This window comes from Meleagris gallopavo, chromosome 11 (genome assembly GCF_000146605.3).
Source record: "Meleagris gallopavo isolate NT-WF06-2002-E0010 breed Aviagen turkey brand Nicholas breeding stock chromosome 11, Turkey_5.1, whole genome shotgun sequence".
Taxonomy (NCBI): Eukaryota; Metazoa; Chordata; class Aves; order Galliformes; family Phasianidae; genus Meleagris; species Meleagris gallopavo.
Window position 1 is genome coordinate 8,185,881 of NC_015021.2, and position 13,040 is coordinate 8,198,920.

General features: G+C 37.3%; 2 long non-coding RNA genes across 3 annotated transcripts in view; one reads left to right on the top strand and one right to left on the bottom strand.

Moving 5' to 3' along the window:
- Positions 1 to 14: 14 nt before the first annotated feature.
- Positions 15 to 13,040, top strand: part of LOC104912579 — a 51,216-nt gene continuing 38,190 nt past the window's right edge. Inside the window, exons 1-6 of one of the 2 annotated variants that reach the window (XR_004160948.1) lie at positions 15 to 103; positions 640 to 723; positions 1,794 to 2,654; positions 6,316 to 6,406; positions 9,053 to 9,121; positions 9,249 to 9,318. This is a non-coding gene — a long non-coding RNA (uncharacterized LOC104912579). Of the gene's footprint in view, positions 104 to 639; positions 724 to 1,793; positions 2,655 to 5,084; positions 5,173 to 6,315; positions 6,407 to 9,052; positions 9,122 to 9,248; positions 9,319 to 13,040 lie in introns of those variants that run through there. The other variant, XR_794761.2, reaches the window with a different exon arrangement.
- LOC109369460 lies at positions 102 to 4,485 on the bottom strand. The gene is made up of 3 exons (XR_002118535.1): positions 4,405 to 4,485; positions 661 to 866; positions 102 to 183 (listed from the first exon to the last, which is right to left on the bottom strand). It is a non-coding gene; the product is annotated as an uncharacterized LOC109369460 (long non-coding RNA).

Sequence of the window (13,040 nt, forward strand, 5' to 3'; positions counted from 1 at the left end):
GGTTGGCAGCCCTCTGCTGTTCTGCTTGTAAGGAGGAGCGGAGCGCTGCGGGCCGCGGCTGGCACCAGCGGGGTGACGAGGTCGGGTTACAGACGAAACGTCGGTGCGTTCCGGTGGCTTCGCTGAGGCTCCAGGATTTAAAGGAAGCTTGTGAACAGGAGAGAGATCGACTTTTTACACCACCTGATAGTGATAGAGCAAGGAGGGATGGTTTTAAATTAAAATAGGGAAGATTTAGGTTAGATGTTAGGAGGAGATGGTTTGGCACTGGCACAGGCTGCCCAGAGAGGCTGAGGATGCCACATCTGCAGATGTGCTAGGTCAGGTTGGACGGGGCCTCAGGCCTGATCCGGTGGATAAAAACCCTGCCCACAGCAAACAGTTGAGGTGGTCTTGAAGGTCCCTTCCAACATAAGCCATTCTGTGATTCTAAGAACACAGATCTGCAGTGGTCCTAGGGTCTTTAAGAGTATTGGAGATGAAAATATTTAAATCTGCAATTATTAACATGCAGTGATTCACAAGACTAGGCTTTGGCCTGGCTTTGACCAGCCAATTCGGCTGGCTGCAGCAGTGCTGGTATATGATATTAGTGCTAGCAAAATAAATGCTATCCTATCCTGGATATTGTTCATCTAGAAGTGAAGAGGCAGTGCTTACCAAGAAAGGATGGCATCCCTGTTTTGGTGGAGGAAGATGAGAACAGCTTATCCTTATTTTTTGGTGAGTATGTGATGCAGACTTTGACTTTCTTGTTTTTGTGCATTGCTTTGTAGTGTCACATCCTTCTCCTCCACTGGCTATCAAGTATTTTGAGATCCTTGCAAAGTGGGAAGTCCGGAGAATTTAAAGTCATATTATTCTTTCTGCATATAAGCAATGAAAAATCAAGTGTCGCAAGATGCCAGAATGTCACTAGTTGTGTAATCTACACAATGTTAATAGGCAGCCCAAATACTCCTCTTACTTGATATATAGTAAAAAAAGTATGGGATTGTGGAATGAATTTTAAATTTGCTCTCCGAAATGCACAGACAAAAGGTAACACTTCACTGCTGCACTGAGGACAGAAATGCCCTTCAGGTCTTTGACCTTGCCTAATGCTGCCTCAGGGATGGTTTCAGCATTTTGAACTTTTACTTGTGTCCGGAAGCAGAGTATGTACTCTTAGGCACCACTTTTGGAAGTCTGAAGTCATAAATTAGATTCCCCAGGCAAGGCACAAGCTTAAAAAATGTAGTTAAGTATAGAAAGTGTTTTGTCTGTTGCTTTAAAGCATATATAAATTCTGATGTTTCCAGACCTTTCTTCCTAATGCTAAATCTACAACATTATAGAAACATTAATTCTCCCAACTTCCTTTGAGGGAGAAAAAGCTAGTTAAAAACTTCATAAAGCTGACATCCCAGAGCAAAATTGATCATTTAGTTCTGCTGAGCAGGCTTACTGAACATATAAAGCTTATTCTAAACAAGAATAGCTAGAATTAAAGTCTCCTCTTTGTATATTTTAAATTACTGTTATATATTTGGGGAATAAATAAGACTTCCTATAAGAGGAAACATTGTGCTTCGTTTACAAAAAAAAAAGAAAATCAATCTAAAGATTAAATCTTGTACATTAAGCTTGAAAACTGAGGGCAAGCACCCAAGTTAACACAGTTAGTGCAGCAGCTCTGATGGCAGGGCTAACTGTGCTTGCTAAGGAGCTTCACCATTTTTGATGCAGGCTGTCATAGTTAAACATTTCTTCTTTGTTGTCTTTGAACATAACTTTCCCATTTCTAATTTTAGAAGCTGTTTAATAAGCAGAATGCTTCCTGAACTGAGTTGTATCTGGAATAATTTGCTGATAGTAAGTATAGAAACCAGTAGGCCTGATCTACTGCACCCTCCTGACATCAAAGGAATTGCAAATAGTTCCTGAAGTGCCTGGATGTGAAAGAGATTATATGGGAAAGAGTGTCAGGCAGGAAGACGTGCAAGAGCAGAAGCATTTGGATGCTGCCTTGTAAGGGAACAACAAACAACCACAGCAAGTTCCAAGTCGGTTATGAAACATGAACTAATTAAAATCTATTTTCCAGCAGTTAAATTAAGACAAAGTTACCACTACAAAATCATGTCGTGTTCTGACAGTTACTCAAAGATAATAGATCCCACTTTTTATTACACTGGTGTGTTTCCACAGGTTTCAATTCTGGTCTGCTTCCTGTGGGAGTTTGAAGAAACCCTACCATTCTGTTACTGTCCCACTACTGTGAAGCTGGAGCACTCACATCTGCGTGTAAAACTGTGATTATGAAATCCCAAGCCAAAGTTGCTCCAGATGCTATGAATCAGCTTCACTACAGAATTTGGCATTAGCTGCAGCTCTTGAGACAGAAAGCTCCCAGGGCCTTACATAAGTTGTGCATGCATCAAGGCTGTAGAATTAGGCCTTGTAATTGTAAAACCTGCCAAAAGAGCCTCACAGCAAGTCAGCATAATCTGCTGGTTCTTGGCATCTGGGCCTTACTGATGTGTATTTCAGTGCAGAAAAAAATCAGTTGGGAAGAGATGGAGAAGAGAAACATGAGAGAAATGTTCATTAACCTTTACCCTCCATAATGGTATTGGAAAGCATTAACTTCAAGTCTTGGCTTGGACAACAAGGTAATCATTCACTCAGCTTAATCTATGAAGTAAATACTCAAGCTTTTATTTTTATATTACTTAAATGCTGCAGTTACAGCTAGTTTGAACATTACATCAAATATTACAAATAGGATGGACAAGAATATGTTTACTTGCTTTAAGTGGAAATCATTCTGTTATTTGATTGCTATTAGGATTAAAGGCAAATATTAGCAAATCCATTATTTCTGAGGCAGACAGTAGAAATCAGAAGGCTAAAATTCAGTACAGAAACAAAGCAAAGCAGACTTGAGTGTACTACAGTTCTTTGGAGCTGCAGAAGATAAATGAGCAGAGGTAAAGAACAGGGCAGTGCACCATGCTTTATTTGAAAGCCAAGAAAAAAAAAACAACTTAAAAGGGCTCAAACAACAATCATAAAACTTGACTTAGCTGCACAAAAACCTTATCTGAAAGATAAAAAACACTGAAAGGCAGAGAAATAAAAATTTCAAGTTTTAGGCTTTGCAATGATAAAAGCTTTTTTTTTGGCCTCAGATGAACTAGATGGAACATTTGTGCTTGGCTCATTTCTTTCTTCTATTAGAGAATGTTGTGTATTTTTAGTTGTTTGCAATTGTTTGTGTCTTTTTCCCTCTTCTCTCTCTAATCCTCTTATGTTAGTAAAAATCTGTTATTATACATCAGTTGTTTCTTGGTAGGACTTTAGGTTTGCCATTTGTTTCATCTTTTGTTTTTGGCCATTTTTCTTCCTTGTAGCTTAAACTTCAGCAAAATTAAAATAGCTCATTGTGTTTGCGTAATGTTTCAGATATCGTTACAAATTATCTTCCCAGAAGAATGGTATTATTGGCTGATAGAGTCTCAGCAATGGGATTATGTTTGGCAGCATAGTCACTCCGAAAAAAGGGCAAAATATTATGTGGAAATATCAACATCTATGCAAAGAATTAGCACCAGCTTTTCAATGCAAGAAACTTAGTGTTTCTTTCCAGTGGATTTTAAAAAGGCATTGGGGGCCTTCCTTTAAATTCTCACAGAATACGAAGTATCTGTTGATGTATGTTAGCATGCTACTGTGTTTTTCCTCCATAACATGCAGATACTTTTAATTGCTGTACTGGAAGCTACAGCATCATACTTGCTAAATGTTGATTTTCTTTATCTAAAGTCTTTAAATCACTGGAAATTTGGTATCTAGTAGATCTACTAAGCTGAAAGTGCAAATAATGCTACTGTCAAAAAGAACACATTCTTGTTTAGCTGATATGTTGGTGTAAACTCAGAATGGACTGAAACAAAAAACACTTTTGCTTTAACATGTTTTTGCCCAGTAAAGTACAGGGAAGGTGCTGTAATGTACCCACTGCAGTACGTAGGTAAACCAGTAAAGAACTTCTCAGCATGTAGTGGTTTAACATTAAATACTGGGTGCCACCCTACATGTTATGGCCTACCAGATATTACTGCGCTGAGAGGCTGCAGGAAGAAGAGATAAGAAACTGATATGAAAGCCATAGTCAGACAAGGTCAGTCTCCCACTGGAGCATGAGCTCCAATAGTAACAAGTTTTAAAAGAATACACTGTAAGCTTTAGGTCTGTTTACCATCAACAAACCAAAATAAACATTTATTTATATACACATCAATGAGAGAGTTACAATTAGACTGAACAACGTGAAGGGAAAGGCACTACAACAGAGTTACAACACCAGAAGAACTAGCATAACAGAAAGGTACTATAAAGAAAGGGAAAAATATTACTTACCCATATCAGAAGATTCTTAGCTTGCAAAGGAAAGCTTCATTAAGGAGAAATATCCAGAAAGAAAACCTTCCTGGGGGGGAGGGGTCAGCCCTTAAATGAGTCTAAGAAAGGTGCAGCCAAGCTGCACCCCTTCCAGTCACACAGCTGAATTGCCTTCACCTGTGCTACCAGGGCTGATGGAGTCCTTTCCCCAGGTGCTCAATTAGTAGTTCAGGCCATGATTCAATAGCCACCATACAGATAGTAATTTGCATCTTTGCTTTCTTATCCTGAACAGAACCATTCTAGCTTTACATTGGTGTACCTGAGAGGAAGAACAATGCTTTGAGCACCAAGATTCTGTGTGAGGCACAGAAACAGTCCTTTAATGAATGGAATATTTTTTAACTAAATTATTTCAAGTTAAAATGGATTAGTAAAAGTGGAAGTACATCACAGTGGCATATTTGCTCAGATAAGGTTTTGATTATATAGTGCTTGTTGATGTAAGTAAGGTAGAGAGAAAACAAAACAAATTAATAGAAAGCTTGCATTTTTATAAAATTAGAAATCACAGTGTAGAGAAATGTTAAGTCATGGTCTGAAGCAGTGATTGAGCACCTGGTGGAAGGCAGGGCCAACCCAGGGGAGCTCAGGTGCATGCAATGTACCTGAGTGACTGGTAAGGTTGGAGCCAAGATCCAGTCCTTCCCAGATCTCATTTAAGGGTTGGGAGAAGAGGTGAGGGTTCCTCACTGGAGATCCCTGTGTACCTAAGGTTTTCTGATGGTAAGTGGCTTCTTTGTTCTGTTTCTGTGCTTATAGCTGTCGCATTTGAGCAAATACTCACTTGCTGTAGCTTAGGATTTTGTTGCTATACTGTTATTGCTGCTTTTTCTATCATATTATGCTTACCCAATTCTTTTTTATAATGTTAACAAGAGGACTTTGTAGTCTTTCACTGTAGCCCCAAGAACTTTTTCAAAACCTCAAAAGTTTTTGCTGTTAGTCATCTGAGAAATAAGCTTATTGTTTTCTTACTCCAAGCTATGTGAATAATCCAGATCTTGGTTCCTGCTGCTGTAGCCACATGTGTTTGTTGATCAAATTTGCAGTCACTTTTTTAAAACAAACTGTAGATACAGAATTTTTTTTCTTTAAGAAACTTCTTTATTCTCCTGTCCTTCTGGTATTTGTAGAAATTGAGGAAGTCTCTATCTACTATTCATCATTAATCAGGTTAGTGCACCAAGGGTCTTGTACTCAAGTAAGGAAGAACATGCTTAATTGGTTAGTAGTGTGCTTTTTGTGTTTTGAGTAAACACACCAATGTCACTATTCTTGCAACAACCTTTCTGTGCACGCAGTGATCGTACTTGTGATTGTTAGAAGCCACTGAGTTTCAGTAGCAGCAGAAAGTGTTATGCAGGTGTTGCTCAGCTTCAATGCTTTTATGTCAGTCAGGTGCCTTTCCTGTGTTGCTAATGTTGCCATCCTTCTCATATTTCTGGTAGTCACTGATGCACAGCATGGTTTTAATTAAAAAATGTAATTAAGTTTGTGTTTGTATTTGTACATTTCTAAAAACACCTAGCATTGTACCTCAAAGGAAATATTAAATATATTGATTTATGTTAAATATAAATGCAACTGTCACACTTAACCATTTTTAATGTAGTTCTCTTTATTGATTTCTGTTATCATTTTATCAGGTAAGGATTATCTCTCAGCACTCAGTCTAAATTTCAATGGTTTGGCTGGAAGATTATTTAAACTGTTTTATATAAACCTGAAAATGATATGATGAGGTATAAATATAATGCTCAAAATCTTGATTTTAGTGTAATTTAATATAAAGAATCTTCTAAAAAGCAGTACTGTGCAGCTCAAAGCATCAAGGCTCTCATCTATCTTTATTGTTTCTCATTTAAGCCCAGATCCACACTTACATGCCAGATGGCAACTGCAGAGGAGTTTCAAGTTATAGCTGCAGTAGATGAAGATAAGTGCCTCTTGAGAAAGGGTAAGCCAGATTGCATATTCCTTTCAATTGCACCTGATGACTTATTGCTAGTCACTAATTGACTTGTCCATACACAAGCAATTCAGAATCTGACTGCAGTGCCTGACTTTATCAGTAATTCTCTTCTTCCTGCAGAGATCACTGATGAAATAAATCCTTACAGCAAATAATATTTTATAGGAAGCTATACCAAAAGCAGACCTAGAGTCTCTTCTTATTATTACTGTCATGTAAAGATTTTTTTTTCTCTGCAGAGATATAAAATCTTGTGTAACTATCACTGTTAGTTATAATTGCAAATAACTGTCTATGATCTGCTAACACTGAAAGGACAATATATGCATTTTAGGAAGAGACAAAACTATGATCAGTACATCTTTGCCATTGAGACAGGCATATATTTAAAGAAAATTAGACAATCTTTTCTCCCATGTTTTATGAGTGCGTTTTCATTTTAGTCCTGGGTGAGACATTTGACAGAGAACTTGGAGAGAACTAAGAAAAGTAAAAGATAACTCTGGAATGAGAAACTGCTCTTTTATTTTCTCTACTTAGAAGCTATCAGCAGTGAAATACCTCTAGAGCTTTGGAAAAGCCTTATTGCTCATTGTTGTTGATGACAGACAAAATCTGGGTAATGGTAGAGTGTATAGCCAACAGTGTAATGAGCCCTTTAAAAGGTGAAGTATCCACTTAGAAGCCAGCATCCTTGGTAAAATGATGTGTCAGTATTTTCTAGCTAATGCAGAGCCTGCATTGTCTCCCAAAGTCTTCAAATGAAAAGCATTTTCCCTAGACATGTTTTGCTAAATGCAGTAGCAACTGAGGTACTTGTGAACAGAAGAAAAACAGCTTTCTGTATCATGAATGCCTAGCAGTTGTCCTGAAGGAAAAGAGATATGAAGTAAGACTACATAATTAATTCTTAATGTTCTGTGTCTCTGTTGCCTATGTGTGTCTAGTTGTAGTCCAGACAACAATGTATGTGTGAAGGGGCACAACACTTTAGAGCTGTAGCATCATGTAAGTAGATAAAGAACATGAAGTATACTGTTACGTAAACTGAAGTAAAATAAACCACTTGGATTCAATAATACTTAAATGTATTCTCAAATGTGAGAAAGTTAAAATATTCTTAAGTATAACAGGGTCACATAAAACATCTAGAAAAGTGATTGAAGAGATTACAGACACTTGAACAGAGATACCAATTGTGCCTTCTGACTTACTGCTACTGAATCCTCTCTTCCTGCTGAGGGCTTCATAAATAACACAAGGGATGATCACAGGCACTAAAATCACAAGCATCTGATCACGAATGAAGCAGTTTAATGCTTGGATTGCTATGCAGTCAAACCAGTATTATTAGGAAAATGAAATTTGGGCATCTTCATGATATAAGAAGTTAGTGAATGTAGAGACCTTGAGTCTTTTCTTTACATGGTGTTCAGACATAAGTGATAGAGCAGTCCTACTACTGTATCTGGCCCAACACTTTGGCAGCTGACTAGACTTAAAATCCTTTCCATTTATGCAAAGGAATTTCTTTGCCCCTCAGCAGCCACACATGGGTGAAATGCCACTTAATTATCAGAACACAGTAGCTTCATTGGTGTCTAAATGGCAGATGTGAAGGTATATATCCTACTGACTACATGGGACATGTAGGTAGCCCCAGTTGTGTGGAGGAGTGCATGCTTGGAACTTCTCAGTATGAGTTATTGTTGTGGTAGTGTTCTCCTTTGAATCAGCCTTTTGTAATAGTGATCTGGTGCTTGCATGAGGGTGTTGGAAAGCAGCTTTGGTAGTGATTTCTGCAATGACCTTGGCAAACTTTGATCCACTTTAGTACAATGCCTCTTGAGATACACATACAGATTGATAGATAAAAATGTTCACAACTTTCCTTTCATCTTTCAGAAAATCTCTCATCTTTGTAGTCTGTAGCATTCTATAAACCCTCTGAGGAAAGGTAAATAGCTGCAAAGTAAGGGAAGAAAGTCTGCTACAGTTTTAGACATCTTGTGAGGCTAAAATCTTAGGATTAGGATGGATGGCTGGAAAGACAAAGAATTACAGTAAGCTTGTGAAGAGATACTTGCAATTGTCAGAGAGTAGTTTCTAACAATGGTAACATAATAGCATATTCTGTAATTATCACTGTGTTTGGGGAGGAGGGAGAGAGTGTTTTTAAGAACTGGATAACTGGCTAATATATTATTACTGATTTTGCAGACCAGCATAGAATACTGTACAACAGGAAGAGCTTTCAGACTTGTCAAGGAATGGTATAATAACTGTCCCCCAGTAACTCTTCTTTGAGTTTGCTTTCAAAGCATTAGATATTGTCAGTAGTTGGAGGAAATTCAAAGGCTCCAAATGACCATTAGTGCACTTCTCATGGTAAAGTGACATGAGTATTTTTAATGTGAATTTATTTCTCTTAAAGATCCTGGCTTGACTGAAATACTGCAGCCCAACTTACCTGTAGAAATTAAGCTTCAATGAAGAAAGGGCAGCTTGGTTAGCTAAAAGGTCATTTAAATAATGTAGAAAAAAATTACTGCTTTTTCTCCCTGAGATGAAATGTTAATTGTTGAGAAATTTAGAGGTTGTTTTCTTCAAATGTTTTTTTTTCTTTCTCAGCTAGCACTCTCTGAATTCAGTGGTGGTTGTGTGACTCTCCTCAGTAACTTTGTGCTGATAACTACCAAGGTTGGTGGGTCCTAATTGGCATTGGTCAGAGAGAGTAGAGGTGTTGGAGGGTGCTTGCTTTTTGAGTCAGAAAATCCAGTATTTGTGTGCAAGCACTTCATTAGAAATCTTTCTTTTTTGTTTGCAGGAGTGGGATGACGAGTCTGTATGGAACAGTGGGGACTTCCTTACTGCTTTCTCTCATATGAGAGAAATAAGTAAGAGCAATTCTCTTTGCTTTTTTTTTTTTGAACTTGACATTTTAAGTACTATGACCACTGTTTTTATTTGTTAGTATGCCATAGCATACATATCAGCAAATATGGTAAAATGTAATTCTGTTTTCGAGGTCAGGCCTGCTACAGAAGCTGCTATTTTCTAGGTAAGGGTTCAAGGTGCTTTTCAATGAGCCACTGCTTTAATAAATCATTTTGTGTATATATACTAGCTTACATAAGTTAGGATATTAATTTCCAAGTGGTGCTCGACATGAATATGCAATTTAAAAAACCTGAGCTGAATAAAGCATATGGCCTTTACAACATCTCAAGACCATATCTGTAATTCAGTGTACATTCCTACTGATACGCAGACAAAGGTGAGTTACTTCCAGACAAAAACATGTCAATGCTCTATTGAGTAGTCAATTATTAAACACATAATGGAATCTGAGGTTATCAAGACATGCTCAGAATGTATCTGGGATGTATAATTTGTACCAGAATAGAACAACTAGACTATTACTAAAAAATCCAAGCAAAACTATACTAGCATAGGATTAGAATGAGTTACTGCTATTGCTGTATGATGGATGAGAAACATTTGCTTTACTTACCTCCCAATGAGCTAATTTCAAAGTCCTGTACATACATACTTAGAAATATAACAGTAAGCAACTTTTTTTTTGCCCTCAAGAAATATCCACCTGATATTGAATATTCCATTCTTTGGAAAAATGATGATTTTGAGAACCAGGCACGAAGGTAGATGTTGCGATGTAAGTGTCCTGACAATTACTATGGTGGCAATTTGGTTGAATAAAATGAAGAAATAAATGATTAAGTTACTGCTGAATGATGAGAGAACTACTTCATGAATGTCACTTGCATGAAGTTCCAAGTGTTATTCATTCACCTCAGTCTGTGGTAAAGATTTTATTTATGGGGAGAAAAGTGTATTTGATGGTTGGAAAAGCATTTCTAACAAATTACAAACATTATTCAGGTTGTGGCTGTTAGTTTTACTGCAATTATATATCAGGATTAATACATTGGGTCTTTGGTCTAGTGCTTACTTTTTATTCACATATTAGGCAAGTTTCAGGTTTATTGCAGTTTGCAGGAAGGTACCATTTAAAACATCTAAGAAGTGTGTCAGGCTGGCTCCATTGCTTCAAGTGGGTTTTAGTAGAACTTTATCCTCAGTTGTCGTAGATGTAATTTTGAGTATAATTAATTGAGATATTACTGTGTTTTTATGGTTCAAAAAAAATTCTCATCTGTGATTTTCAACGATGCTTCTCACTAACATTTTTGCAGTGTGATTATAGTTATTTGCATGCTCCAATAGGAATTGCTCTCTAACTTGATTCAACAGGTTGCTGTTTTGTCTTCCTAAGAGACTTGGGCAGTACATGAGTCAATGTTCAGTTATTGACATTTTGTGCCTTTTAAATAGGAAATCTGTGATGCAGGCTTTAAATGTATGAATTGGTATATCCAACAGAAACAAAGCAGACACTGCTTAACTGTAAGATATCAAGAATGTGCTGGCTAATGAGACTGCAAGTGCAAGCTAGTATACATTTATGAAAGTAGAGGAATTCAGGGATAGAAACTCAGGAGCAGAGGCTATGTATCTCTTTCCTAGGTAACCTTTTCTTCTAGATGTTTCTTCTTGAAATTGAATGTAGAGGTGAGTTGTTCATTCTGCAGTCTTTAGTTCACTGATACTCTCCTAAAGATGCTCAATGCCACTACATGATGTTGAAGACCACAAGGACTTACGTGGTTATGTGCAAAAAGCAGCTGTAACTTGAGATGTAAGAATAAAAGGAAAGCTTACAAAAGAGGTGGGATAAGGTTTCTCAGTTTCTATGTAAGATGTTTAAGTGCATCTCCAAGCAAGCAATGTGAGTGTGAGCTTTTACTGCAATAAATAACATGCCACAATAATAAGCAAATGACACTTTTTCTTCATGCTATAATATCTCTCATAGTCATTGCAGCAGATTAAAAGTATCTTGTAATAACTTCCTGAAGTTAACTCATTTGGAGTAGGCTTTAACAAAAGATTCTGGTGAGAACTGAGCAAATGTGAGTATCAAAAATGACTATTCCTAAGCCTCAACTTATAATGCATCATTAAATCTCAGCCTTCCAAGCATCGATAGTCTAACAAAGCTCTGCAAAGAAATATCTTCATCACTAACCATTCGTACTGCTGGAGATCCTTTAATTGAGGCCTTCAAGTGGGACCCTGCCTTATTATTAATGAACTTCCAGCACCCGTAGCCCAGGCATTTGCTCCTGCTGTCACTCTGCTTGGCCTTTGCTGATAAGCTCATTCATCCTTCTGCTCCAGTCAGTGATCAAGAAAATTCTTATGTTGCTTTTTGAGTATCATCTTGATACCCCAGCAAGTATAATTGCTTGTTGTTACTATTCATAATGTTGCTGCTTTTGAACTTTACTGTTGTTTTGTTCTTTCAAGAGAAGGCTGTGTGATTAATGATGTGATCAGAGCATGGCAAAAACTGTCTGGAATATGAAACTATCTTGGTATGAAGGAAGGGCTCCTTTATATGAATGGGATTTTTTTCTCTTAGTTTTGTAGTTGCTACTGTAAACTTCAGAGTATGCCTTTATCCATGTAGCAAAGCTTTAGGCAATGATTATCTATTGTATTAAGGAAAGAAAAAAAAACACCCAAAAAACATTCAGAAGGAGAATATTGTTCCAAAGGCTTTAATTTTTTTCTCATGCTACCTGTGTTAAGGAAGAGAGAAGGTGGTAATGGATTTAAATAGCACCCCGTATGTTCTGCTGAAACTTGGAACTGCGTTCTTTCCTATGTTCAGTTTTGCTGTATTTATCCTGAATGTGGAGCCAGGGCTAGAGCTCTTTGTGCTGTGTAAGGACCAGATAGGTGCTGGCTGCAGCACTGCTAGTGCTTTGGAATCTGATTCTGTAAACTCTAGTGGAAATAAGATGGATTTCTGTGTAAAATAAGTTCTGAACTTTCAAGGCAGTGCATGACATTGACTAGTTAAAAATAGAACTGTGATTATGCATGAGAGGAACAGCATCACTTTAGAGGAAATATTACTTGCTTATGCAAAAATGTTAAAAACACTTGTTTGTAGACTTTAATTTTTGTGTGTGATACAGACAGCCAAATAACTACAAAGGGGGCAGACTTACTGCAAAAATAAGAGAATCACAAAATAACAGTGGAAAAAGTGGAGGGAAAAGAGGCCCCAAAGCTCTAATGTGTTTTGGTTTTGAAATGCAGTGAGTTGAGTAGTGCTATATTTAAAGCAACTCCATTTCTTCAGTTGGCAAAGAATGGCGCAGTGAGGTAAACATTGTGAAAGAAGAAAAGGTATGCCTTGTATTCTTACAAAGATAATGGGCTTAAGAGATGTCTTAAACTCTGGCAAAACTCCTAGAAAAAATAAAGAATAGATATCTAGGGAATGTAATGTATGACTTCAGTCATTACACCACTAAAATAAAGCATCATAACCCAAGAATAGTTCAAGCATCCACAGATATGATATCGCTAGAAACTGGTGTATTAAAGGAGAGGTAGCTTACAGAGAACATAATTAATGTTTAATTTATTCCTCTCCAGAGTTTTGTGAACCCATACGTAGTAAGTGAAGAGTGAACTAGGCAATAAACAGCTGCTCTTGTAAAACTTTCTGTAGTGACAATGT